Genomic DNA, 13,512 nt, shown 5'->3' with positions numbered 1-13,512 from the left:
GGATGAAAAAAATGTCCCAATTCATCCCCTTGACTTCTCTATTCTCTCACCCTCTTGATTCCCACGAAAATAGCAAGAAGGAAGGAGAAGAAGACAACTTGTCTTTGTCTTTTGCTTGCTTCTTTTCTTAACCAAGAGGAAGAGGAGGAAAGCTACTTGATTTTCTCTTGCTACCTTACTTAATCATACTCTTACTTTTAACTAGTATTTCCATTCTTTTCTATTCATATATCATTCATGACTCTAGTGGTTATTATACACCAATTTAGCTTTATCTATTATGAGGGGTTCATGGTTCAAGCCTTAACTTCTCTTTCTTTTATATTTCTTTTTGGTTCTATTTCTATTTCCCTTTTATTCTAAAAGAGAATACCCATATGTATAGCTTAAATATTTCATGAGTGTTACAATACCCCATACCTCATAGAAAGTTCATCCTCGAACTTAAAATAGCTCCGGGTACTTCCGTTTCTTATCGTCTTCTCGTTCCCAAGTGGCTTCTTCGAACCGTTGATTTTGCCATAGGGCCTTTACTAAGGGTACCTCTTTGTTCCTTAGTCTTTTGATATCTCGATCTAATATCTGAACCGGTCGGCTCTCATAACTTAGGTCCTCTTGCACTCGTACTATCTATGGTTCGATCACTTGGTCCGTGTTCGGAATACATTTCTTTAGCATCGAAACGTGGAACACGTTGTGGATAGCTGACATCTCCTGAGGCAGCTCTATTTCATAAGCTACCTTGCCAACTCTTTTCAGAACTTGATATGGTCCCACATAGCGCGGGCTTAGCTTTCCCTTCTTCCCGAACCTCATCACTACTTTCATAGGAGCTACTTTGAGGAATACTGAATCTCCGACATTGAATTCCAATGGCCTTCGTTGCTTATCTGCGTAATTCTTCTGTCAACTCTGAGCAGTTTCTATTCTTTGGCGGATGTTCTGTATAGCACGGGTGGTGTTGTCAATGAACTCTGTTCGAAATCCCATCTCCTTCTTTTCACTGCCTTCGTACCAACATATAGGGGATCTACATTTCCTCCCGTACAAAGCCTCATAGTGCGCCATTCCAATAGTAGCTTGGTAACTATTGTTGTAGGCGAATTCCGCTAAGCACTACAAGAAAAAAGCCTAACAACAACGGTTTTTCACCGTTGTCGTAGCCACTTTCGGACTGTTGTTAAAGGGCGTGTTGTTAAAAGGGGTGCCCAAAGACAACAGTTTTTAACCGTTGTCTTTGAAAGCAAAGACAACAGTTTTACAACGGTGAAAAATCGTTGTCTTTTCCTTCAAAGACAATAGTTTTTCACCGTTGTCTTTGAGCGTCTACCTTTAATAACAGGGTCTTCAACAACAGTTTTAAACTATCTATAACAACGGTGAAAAACCGTTGTCTTTTTTAGAAAAAAAATAAAAAAAAAATTAGTACACAATTTTCCAATATTATAAATCATTCAAAATACTAAATTTCAAAATAAAATTTAATATATAATTTTCTAACATTCAAAAATAATATCTATAACATTCTGAAGAAATTTCATAAGCAACCAACAAAATGATAACACTATTAAAATAAAGGTAGAACAATATAACATAAGATTTTCTACTTAGATGTCGGTGAAGAGGAGGGATTGCAGCTCCTAGTGCTCCTTAATTTGTTAAAGTCTCTTCATTTTTTTAGCTTGTCGGCATTCTTCCCAATACTCTTGAGGACACCTAAAAAGAGCAGAATGAAATTATGCAATCCTGTGCACAAGAACTATGTAATTCTAAGTGGTGGATCATGTCTGTCACAAGTTCGCCACTATTTTTTTTGACCATTATGCACAGATTGTAGACAAGCATGAAAATAAGCATAACCATAAATATAAGCGAATAAAGGATACCTTTCAATCATCTAAATCTTCTTTTCTGGTTGGCCCGTCTCCTTTTCCTCTCTTCTTTTGTTAACTCTGCCTCTTCTTTAATGTTTCCTTTTCCATGAAAAATCTCCTCAGGGGCAAGCATAGCCGCATCTGAGACGGCCAATGGAGCAACCTTCAAAACCATTGTATTTCAGTGACTCGAAACTGTTTTTACCATAAACTAAAAGACAACTCCAAAAGATATTTTTACCTCTTCCATTGCTAGAGCAGGTACATTGACTTGTATAGACATGTCCTCAATAACCTACATCGTAACTTATGGTCAATCAAGAAATAAATACTAAAAGAATTAAACACTTGATAAGCTTTATTGCTAACCGGCTTTGGAGCAAAATGGAAGTGAGACAGCGCATCCAACTTTAAGGAAATCTTTTTGAATAGCATTGTTGCCTGCAAGCATAAAAGAAAAAGTGTATGAGAAAAGCTGAGAAGCTACACAAGCAGCCAGATGTTATCGCAGATCAATACAATAGATCTAGTGGATCTGTATTATTAACAAATTCAGATTGCAGATATCCCAATGTCAATTTTTTTTTGCTATAAAGTAAAGTCATTATATGCATCAGTAAGAAATACATCTATCGATAATATAATCTTCCATCAGGACTTCTGAGAAAGTTTCCCAGGCAAACAAATAGAAAGGAGGGAAAACCCAAAGAGCTTGAGAGGTTTCAATATAATTTCTCAATAGTGAGAATACAACAGTTGTAAGGAGCTTAAAGAAAATGCGTCGATGAAGACTTATAAACTGACACCTAAGACATACAAATTCTCATTCTCATCAGCCATCAATCACTAAACTATGATTAGTATCCTACCAGCAGCTGAAATTAGAAATTGAAAAAAATGCAGATAATTTTGGTAAAAATAGCTACTAATTGCCAGGGTTCAGTTTGAATTTTTATGACAAAATTTACCACATAGGAATAGTAAATAAGTGGACAAGTAAAATACCTCAATCTTAAGTTTATCAGAAGCAAAAAAGAAGAGCTGGAGCTAGACCCGTCTTCTGCGCATATTCTTCCTAAATTACAAAAAAAAGGAGAGAGAGAGAGAGAGAAGTGAGCATAGTCTATGTATCATGCATTAGCTGATTAATAAAAATGATTTGCATGAATGAAGCAGCGAACCTCATATATCTCGGCAAGCCCCTTCTTACTCTTATTTTCATCCTATTAAAAAGTCCATTATGACATTGTTCCCACTTAGAAGTGTTCAATTTATATATCTTAATGTTGCCAAATTTTGACAGAACAAGAAAATTACCATCTCTTTGGTCTCCTTAGGGGGTTTAGATGGCAAGATAGGTGCTCTTTCAACGTCATCAAAATGACCCTGGAAGCAATCATAAACTTGAATTAGATTGTCTGATGATGGCACAAAAATAGTATCCACAATCCTGGAACTGACACTGATTGACTAAACTTAAACTGAATCTTTTATTATTAATTTAAAAATAAAGATGAACGCTAAGACTAGGTATGCACAATGACCGGTTAGCCAGATTGGATAGTTCATATGCTAAGAAAATTACCATCAACAGAGGATAAATACTTTTGTAAACGAAAGTCCAAGAATAAAAGGTTGTAAAGATAATTACTTAACACTTCTGTTAGATAAAAAAATATAAATTAATTCCATAAGTTTGCCTAAACATAATGCTAGAGCACCGAGAAATGCACTTCCTAAATGTTGTTAAATTGTAAAATGAGTGATTTCAGCAAATAAACCTACTCCTGACAAACTATATGTATTATCACACATTTTCAGTAAAAATCTTACAACAACTAGCACATTTTCATAGCTTCTTAAAATTCAAATTTTGTTGGTTTTGACTCTTTTTTGTTTTTGCTTTTCTGCAAATGTATTTTGCTTAAATTTTCCTTTTCAGAATAAAATTTACTAATAATGAATTCATTTATAGGTATTGAGTCTGCTGAATTTTTGTATTTGTTTGTTAAATTACACCCCTTTACATAAACAAATAATTTTTATGGGTCTACTATCTATTTCCAGATTTAATTCAACTAGTTGTGTGTTCTTCATTCTTTCCTTCATGATATTGACAAATGTAGAGATTAAACTTTAGTATGTGAAAATTTTCTCTATTCTCTAGTTTTAATCTTTGATTTCTTAAATTTGAAAATTGTATTAATAGTTTTTATTTTTCATAGAAGATGATTGATTTTATGTGGATAGCAACTGCATGGGCATTCCACTACTGTTATTTCCTAGAATTGGTTGTTCTATGTTGCCATAAACTCTTTACAGCCAGTATATCCCTGCCACTATTTTTCTCCATTAAAGTAAAATATAACAGTTCGATAATGTGGAGAAAAGTTATGATGGAGCAAAATTCAAGAATTATCCCTCAGAGTAAGAAGACGGTAGGAACTTGAAAAGTGACAAAGGCGAGGCCACGGAAGTTTCCAGAGTCTGGGAATCGAGAGAGCTGAAGCTGAGCAACGACACCGATGTCCTTGAACAAGTCCCTGATCTGTTTTTCAGTCGCGGAGTAGGGCATACCGCTGACTACCACCTTGGTAAGTTCATGAGATTCGGTACCTTCTTCTGGCACCACCGCCTTCTTCCCAACGGTCCACTGAAACTGCTCGTCTTCACTCGCTTGTTCGGCGTCGTCAACAGGGGACGAGCAGTGGCTGCCCCCATTTGTCTTTCTTAACCTTTGCTTTCTTTGCCTTCTTGTTCGTCTTTCTGGGCTCCTCCGTACCAGCGTCCGCTTCCGTGCCTGCCGCGAGGAGGAGGTGACGAGGCCGAAAGTTGAGGCGACGAAGAGGGTGGAGAGGAAGGAGGCAGCGAAGAGGGTGGTGAGGAGGGAGGCGGCGAAGAGGGAGGTGGCGAAGAGGGCGGCGAGGAGGGAGGCGGCGAAGAGGGTGGTGAGGAGGGAGGCGACGAAGAGGGCGGTGAGGAGGAGGCGGCGAAGAGTAGGGTTTTGGGAAAGAGATAGAAAAAAACAAGGCGTAAACAACACTTAATAGCCAAAAAAATGAGAAAAAGTGGCGAAAGAAAAAACAATCGCATTCAACGACACTTAATAGACAACGGTTTTTAAAAACCGTTGTCGTAATCCCAAAAAAGTGCATATATATAACAGTTTTAAAAAACTGTTGTCGTACCCTTTAAAAACCGTTGTCGTATCCCCAAAAAAACATAAATAGACAACGGTTTTTAAAAACCGTTGTCATAGGCCAAAAAAATTACTAAAAGACAACAGTTTTTGTTAAAACCATTGTTAAAAGGTAAAAAGACAACAGTTTGGTATAAAACCGTTGTCGTTTGAGTGTTGTTGAATGACGTTTTTCTTGTAGTGAAGCATAAATATCGGCACCAACTCCCTTTGAAGTCTAAGGTGCAAGCTCGTAACATGTCTTCTAGTACTTGGTTCACCCTTTCTGTTTGTCCGTCGGTTTGAGGGTGGAAGGTAGTATTGAACAATAGCTTTGTGCCAAGAGGCTTCTGAACACATTCCCAAAAATGTGAAATAAAGCGACCATCTCTGTCAGAAATGATGGTCTTAGGGATCTCATGTAATCTAATAATTTCCTTGACATATAATTGAGTCAGTTGCTCAATTGAATAGGTCATCTTGATTGCTAGGAAATGAGTGAATTTTGTTAATCTGTCCACGATTACCCATATAGCGTCATAGCCGTTTGTTGTTCTAGGTAATCCTGAAATAAAGTCCATAGAGATATCTTCCCATTTCCATTCTAGAATTTGGATTGCTGCAGTAATCCTCCAGGTCACTGGTGTTCTGCTTTCACCCTCTGGCAGGTCAGGCAGGTATTGACGTACTGAGCCACGTCTCTTTTCGTACTGGACCACTAGAATTTCTTTTTCAGGTCTTGGTACATTTTGGTGGATCCAGGATGCATTGCATAGGGTGTTGCGTGGGCTTCTTCTAGTATCTTCTTTCGCAACTCTGGGTCGTCGGGAATACATAAACGATCCTTGAGGTATAATATTCCACTGTTAGCGATACGGAATCCATCATTCTTTCCCTCTAAAAATTCTTGCTTGATCTTTTGGACACTTGGGTCACGAGTTTGCTTCCCCAATACATCATCGAACAGCGTCGGTGCTATAGTCAGGGTAGAGAGTTGTCCGGTCACATCTTCAGCCCCGTAGCACCAATTTCCCCTGGGTTCCCCAATAAATTGGAATATTGGTTCAGCTTCAGGTCGAAAAACTACTTTTCTTTTACGGCAATCAATCGAAGCACCGTACTTGCTCAGGAAATCCATGCCCAATATACTATCATAATCCTGCATGTCAAGCACTATAAGGTCACAGTAGAGTTCTCTGTCTGCGATTCTGATGGGCGCGGCCCGCAACATATGAGTAGATGGCATTACTTCTCCCGAAGGCAGGGTTGTTAAGAATTTGTCATTTAAGGCTTGTGGTGGCATCTCTAACTTCTTCATGAAGGGTGTAGAAACAAACGAATGTGTTGCCCCAGTATCAAATATGTAACGCCCCGCCCCTTCCTGCTAAGGCGACTGGGGTTACTTACGACACATACATACTTAACACAGCAGAAGACTTACTTAGAGAATTTAAGAAAAACCTTTTCTTACTTAAAGATCACCATAGACATAAAAGAACCACATAGCATACCTATCATAATTTTTGAGTCTTAATACCCAACACATACTTAAGGTCATGGAGTCATAAAATAAAAACATCAACATGGAAAATTTCTTATTTAACAAAAGCAGGTCTTTTCTTTTAGCCAGTCCACTACCGCACACATCCTTCTAGCCCCTCCTGCTGCTCCCCTAGTACATCCATTCCTTGCCTTTATCTGTGGTACAAGAAAGTAAGCTGTGAGCACTCATGGCTCAGTAAGTTCCTTTCCTACTCATAAAAACCGTAAAGCATATTAAAATCACAAGTCATAAGGCATAAAGACAAATGTATCATGTCAAGAGCATATCATGGCATATCGTAACATAACATAAAGTATCATGGCATAACATAACATGATCATCAAACATATCCTGTCATAGCATAACATCATCATAACTATCATGGCATAATCATAAGGTATAAGCATGGTAAACTACTAACATATATCATGTAACATATGCAACATGTCTTTTGAAAACTTATACAATACATACTTAAACATAATCTCAACATAATTGGGGCCCCGGCTTGTACCACATACATAAATGCGCGCGTCCTATATAGGTCCAAGGTAGCAAGTCTTGAACCCTACAAGGCATACATACTAGGCCCGCTTCTTAGTCCATCGACCTAGGGGCACTTAGGAGCCCATCCCTAACGAGGCCCGTTTCTTAGTCCATCGACCCTGGGGCGCTTATGGAGCTCACCCATGGTACAAGCCATACATAAAGTAAAGTAGAATGTCTTACATATCTTAGTTCATATCATTTCATGCATATCATATTTCTTAACATATCATAAAGACATGCATATTTGGGCACACAGCACATGCATGAATCATAACATACATCATGAGCGTATCACTTATCATAAAGCATGCATATTTGGGCACACAGCACATGCATGAATCATGGCATACATCATGGACATATCACTTATCATAACATAAAGCATGCACATATGGGCACACATCACATGCATGAATCATAGGCTTGTATAATGAACATATAATTTTATCATATCATAAACAAGCATTTTTAGCACATAGCACATACATGGGTCTTAAGCATACATGAAAGAACATATCATTTATCATAAAAGACATAACCATTCATGGATTCATTACATAACATCTCTTGATTCATTCATAGCATGTGAGGTACATCTAGGTCACTAAACCCATATGGCCGAAAGTCATGAATAGAGGCATGATCTCTAGACAACATACAAATAAAGAATCTCATGATATCTTCACCTACTAGCATAGTAAAGGTTATAAGCATGTTAACCTAAATTTTTAAGCCCTCCTAGGTTTCAAATTCTTCATGGCCGAAAGCTTTCATGTAGAGCAAACAAGTTCTATGTAACATGCAAACATGTAAACCCTAAACTCATATCATATCATATTTCATAAGGGACCACTTAAGCATATTTAGTTTGGGTTCTAAGTTCCTTAAGCTCCCAAACTTATCATGGCCGAACCCTAACATGTCTCCTTCTAGGTTACAAGTAGCATGGAAGTGTTGAACCTTAAGCCAATATCTTATACATTTTCATGAGAAACAACATAAGCATATTTGTTTTAAATTCCAAACTTCCTAGACCCCTTAACTCAAGGTGGCCGAAACCTATAACTCATGGAATTAGGTTTTTAGTGGCATAAGAGCATGGTAACCACAACTACATTTCATAGTATATATCACATGACATCATAAGCATATATAAGTTGGGTTCTAAGTTTTCTCTAGGCTTTTAAACTTGAAGTGGCCGAAACATATAAATCATGGAACTAGATTTTTAGTGACATAAGAGCATGGGAATCACAACTACATTTCATGGTACTCATCACAAAACATCATGAACAAATGTAAGTTTGTTTCAAAATTTCTCTAGGCCTTTGCACTAGTATTGGCCGAACCCTAACAAGCATAAACTACATATTCTAGTGGCATAAGAGCATGGAACCACAACTACGTTTCATAGTACTTATCACAAGAAGCATCATGAACATATATAAGTTGGGTTCTAAGTTTTCCTAGTCCTTTAATCCAAAGGTGGCCGAAACATGTGAGTTAGGTTTTTGTTTTTCATATGGCCTAAAAGTATGGAAAACCCTACACAATTTTCATGACATCATAACAAGGAACAACATGAGTAAACTTAGTTAAAAAAAAATCTACACATACTAGCTTTAAAACTTAGTGTGGCCGAAAGTTACATGTACTCAAAATTCTATGTAACAAGCAACCATAAATACATCCACTAGTTTCATATTATTTTTATCAAGAAAGTCATGAGCTTCTTAGCCTTGGTTTAAACTTTCCTAGACTTCAATTCTCATCATAACCGAACCTTTATAAGCATGAAATAAGATTTATAACTAACATACAATCATGGCATAAAACTTCATACCTTGTCTTAGGAAAAATCTTAGTATGCTTAGCCCTAGATTTAAAACTCTCTTAAACCTTTACTTCTTACATGGCCGAATATTCGTGGGCATGAAAATGGAGTTTCAACAATATATAAGTAATAGAAAAAGTTAACAACATCATTATCATAGGGTACATAACTCAAGAATAAGGAAACATGCTTAGTATGAGTCTTAAACTTACCTAGTCTTCTTGTTCATGCTTGGCCGAGAGTTTAAAGCTTATGGATCTAAGTTTTCATCATTTATTCTAGCATGGAAACCTTAGATTAACCTTTTACATAAAATACATATCACAAGAAAAATAGTAAGCATATCTAGTTACAACTTCCTTAAACTCTTCTTCTTCTTTTGGCCGAATTTTCTTAAGGCAAGTCCTATGTTTTTAAGCGATCTAACTCCATGAAAAACCATACAAACTATTGTACCACAGGTGAGGGGAAGCTTACCTAGTGTTCACTTGTTAATCTTTAAAGAAATGGTACCCTTGATGAAGAGGAAGTAGGGAGCTTCTTCTTCTAGCACTCCTTTCGATTCCTCTTGCTTGAAGAGGTACACCTTGAAGGCTCCTTCTTGTAGTTTAGTTTTCTCTTAGGGAGAAACCTAAACTTGGCTTGTGGAGATGAGGGAGGAGGATTAGAGTCTTGGCAAGGGTGAGGGAGAAGGAAAAAAAAAATGAAAACCTTTAGTTCCTTTCCTTTTTATGCTAAGTAGGTGGAAGTTACCAAAATGAACTTTGTTTCCCTTCCTCCTTAATTCATGCATGTATTTTCTTAATGAGAATATGTCCTCATTCCCTTCCCTAAATTCTTCTCTTTATTATCCTCTTTAAACCCCACGAAAATAGAGAAGGAAAGGGAGAAAGACAACTTGTCTTTTGCTACTCTTTTTTTCTTAACCAAGAGGTAAACAAGAGGAAGAAAACTAATTGGTTTTTCTCTTGTTCCCTTACTAAATTATATCTTTACTTTTAACTACAATTTCTATCATTTCCCTTTCACATATTATTCATTATCCTAGTGGTTATCATACATAATTTTATTTCTATCCTTGGTGGGAGGTTCAAGGTTCAAACCTTCACCTCTTCTTTTTATTTCTCTTATTTCTTTTTCTTTGATTCTTTTTTTATGCTCTAAAGCAAATAATACCCATATACTTATCTTATAATTTTGTGGGTATTACAGTACCCCATACCTCATAGAAAGTTCGTCCTCGAACTTAAAATAGCCTCGTCAGGTAGTGCCGGACTTCCTGCAGAGTGCATCGGCTACCTTGTTTGCTTTACCAGGGTGATAAAAGATCTCACAATCATAGTCCTTGACTAGCTCGAGCCATCTGTGTTGTCTCATATTTAGGTCTTTCTGTGTGAATAAATATTTCAGACTCTGGTGGTCTGTATATATCCTGCACTGAGCCCCATATAAATAATGCCTCCATGTCTTTAGAGCGAAGACCACCGCTGCTAGCTCTAAATCATGAACAGGGTAGTTCCTTTCATGTTCTTTGAGCTATCTAGAGGCATAGGCAATGACTTTGCCATCTTGCATGAGTACAGCTCCGAGTCCTGAGAAGGAAGCATCGCTATACATATCAAAGTCCTTGTTGCTTTCCGGAAGAGTAAGAACCGGAGCACTGGTCAGTCTCCGTTTCAGTTCCGTAAAACTTTTCTCGTAGTCGTCCGTCCATTCATACTTTTTATTCTTCTTGGTGAGAAGGGTCATCGGGGCTGCTATCTTGGAGAAGTCCTCCACAAACTTCCTGTAGTAGCCTGCTAGCCCAAGAAAACTTCTGACTTCACTGGCGTTCTTTGGCCTATTCCAGTTGCTTACCGCTTCAATCTTATTCGGATCCACAATTACTCCTTCCTTGGAGATAATATGACCCAAGAATGATATTCGATCAAGCCAGAACTCACATTTGGAGAATTTTGCATATAGTCATTTTTCTCGAAGAATCTGTAATACCGTATTCAGGTGTTCGGCATGCTCTTCTTGGGTTCTCGAGTAGATGAGAATATCATCAATGAAGACAATCACAAATTTATCGAGATACGCCGCAAAGACCCGATTCATCAAATCCATGAACACGGCCGGAGCATTTGTCACTCCGAAGGGCATAACTACAAACTCATAATGCCCATATCTTGTTCGAAAGGCTGTCTTCGGTATATCCTCTGGTTTCACTTTCACTTGATGATAGCTGGACCTTAAGTCAATCTTTGAGAAGACAGTTGCTCCCTTCAATTGGTCAAACAGATCATCGATCCGCGGAAGGGGGTATCTGTTCTTGATTGTCGCGTTGTTCAGTGCTCGGTAATCTATACACATTCGCATAGACCCATCCTTCTTTTTCACAAATAGTACTGGAGCACCCCATGGAGAGTGACTAGGATGAATAAGTCCCTTGTCGAGTAACTCTCGTAGCTGTTCTTGAAGTTCTTTCAACTCAGTCGGTGCCATTCGGTAAGGTGCTTTGGAGATTGGTTTAGTGCCCGAAACTAACTCAATTGTAAATTCTATTTCTCTATCAGGTGCTAATCCTGGTAATTCCTCAGGAAATACTTCCGGATAGTTGCATACCACTCTGACCTCTTCTAGTTTCTAACTTCCGGTTTGTCTTGTGTCAACAACTTGCGCTAGAAATCCATTAAAACCTTCGTCTACCATACTTCGTGCCTTTACCGCTGATAAGGACCTTTCAGTTTCCTTCCCAGATTCCCCAATAAATTCAAACATCGGTTCAGCTTCAGGTCGGAAGACTACCTTCTTATTACGACACTCGATTGAGGGGCCGTACTTGCTCAAGAAGTCCATGCCCAGTATAATGTCGAAATCCCACATGTCAAGTACTATCAGATTGCAGTAGAGTTCCCTGTCTGCGATTCGGATAGGTACGACCCGCAGCATTTGATCCGACGGCATAACTTCCTCGGATGGTAGGGTCGTTAAAAATGTACCATTTAGAGTTTGAGGCGGTATGTCTAATTTCTTTGTAAATGGTGTTGAGACGAACGAGTGTGTCGCCCCAGTATCAAATAATACTAAAGCATGCTGATTAAAAATAGGCAGCTGACCTGTAACGACGGTAGAGGCATTCGCCACGTCTTCACTAGTAATCGCAAAAAAAACCCTGGCATTCGTCGTTGCTGGCGGGGCTTCCAATCTCCCCTGGCTAATTGAAGTCCCTTCTATAGCAGTTTGCATCTGGTGTAGTTGTGAAGGGGCACTCCTGTTCTTGTTGTTCTGCTGGAATGGTGCCTGTAACTGAGTAGGACAGTCTCTGGCCAAATGTCCTTCCTGTCCACAGTTATAGCATTTTCGTGTACCTTTGTGACACAATCCGGAATGCAGCTTCCCACAAATAGAACACTGGGGGTATCTCGGTTGCTTATTTACTGACCCACTTTTTGCATTGTCCCACTACTTGCAAGTACCCGAGAAGTTCTCCAATTTAAGTCTCAACCACTGAATTAAATAGGTCTCCTGTCGAACCACTGGGGCAGTGGCTACCGGTGGTACTGGTGCAACTAGTGGCACAACGGGCACTGCATTCTGAACTACTGGTGGGGTGGTAGGGGTTCCTTGTTGACCCATCAAAGTCGTGATCAACTGTTGTTGTTCTGTGATCTAGCGTTGAAGGTCGGTGACTACCTGAGTCAGATCTGGTGGAGTTAATGTTTCCTCTGCTCGGGTAGTACGTCTCCTAGCCATGCTTATCTTCATTAAACAACAACAAATTATCGTTATCCCTATTCGCTATCATAAGGTTATTACTATTCCTATCCTACCATCATGCATACCTATCCTAATTCAAAGTGTAAGTAAACATGCAGAATATTAGAGCATTAAAATTAAATTAACTAAATCAAAGAATAAGTAAACATGCAAAATATTAAAACATTAACAAAGATTAAATTAACTAAATCAATGAATAAGTAAACATTCATAATATTAAAGCATATAAAAAAATTTTTTACATTAAGCATATAAAAATCTTACTTGGAGCGGCAGGATAGCGGCTTGACATGTGTATAGTGGAAAGGCTAACCTGGCTCTGATACCAAACTATAACGCCCCGCCCCTTCCTGCTAAGGCGACGGGGGTTACTTACGACACATACATACTTAACACAGCGGAAGACTTACTTAGAGAATTTAAGAAAAACCTTTTCTTACTTAAAGATCACCATAGACATAAAAGAACCACATAGCATACCTATCATAATTTTTTAGTCTTAATACCCAACACTTACTTAAGGTCATGGAGTCATAAAATAAAAACATCAACATGGCAAATTTCTTATTTAACAAAAGCAGGCCTTTTCTTTTAGCCAGTCCACTACCGCACACATCCTTCTAGCCCCTCCTGCTGCTCCCCTAGTACATCCATTCCTTGCCTTTATCTGTGGTACAAGAAAGTAAGCTATAAGCACTCATGGCTCAGTAAGTTCCTTTCCTACTCACAAAAACCGTAAAACATATTAAAATCACAAGTCATAAGGCATAAA

General features: G+C 38.3%; 1 long non-coding RNA gene across 1 annotated transcript; it reads right to left on the bottom strand.

Moving 5' to 3' along the window:
* Positions 1-2,113: 2,113 nt before the first annotated feature.
* LOC122004829 lies at positions 2,114-2,901 on the bottom strand. Its single transcript, XR_006118250.1, has 3 exons — positions 2,880-2,901; positions 2,244-2,315; positions 2,114-2,169 (listed from the first exon to the last, which is right to left on the bottom strand). It is a non-coding gene; the product is annotated as an uncharacterized LOC122004829 (long non-coding RNA).
* Between the last annotated feature and the right edge of the window lie 10,611 nt (positions 2,902-13,512).

The sequence above is a fragment of the Zingiber officinale genome, chromosome 7B, assembly GCF_018446385.1.
Source record: "Zingiber officinale cultivar Zhangliang chromosome 7B, Zo_v1.1, whole genome shotgun sequence".
Lineage (NCBI taxonomy): Eukaryota > Viridiplantae > Streptophyta > Magnoliopsida > Zingiberales > Zingiberaceae > Zingiber > Zingiber officinale.
The sequence above is the reverse complement of the archived record's forward strand: the minus strand, read 5'-3'. Positions and strand labels throughout refer to the sequence as shown.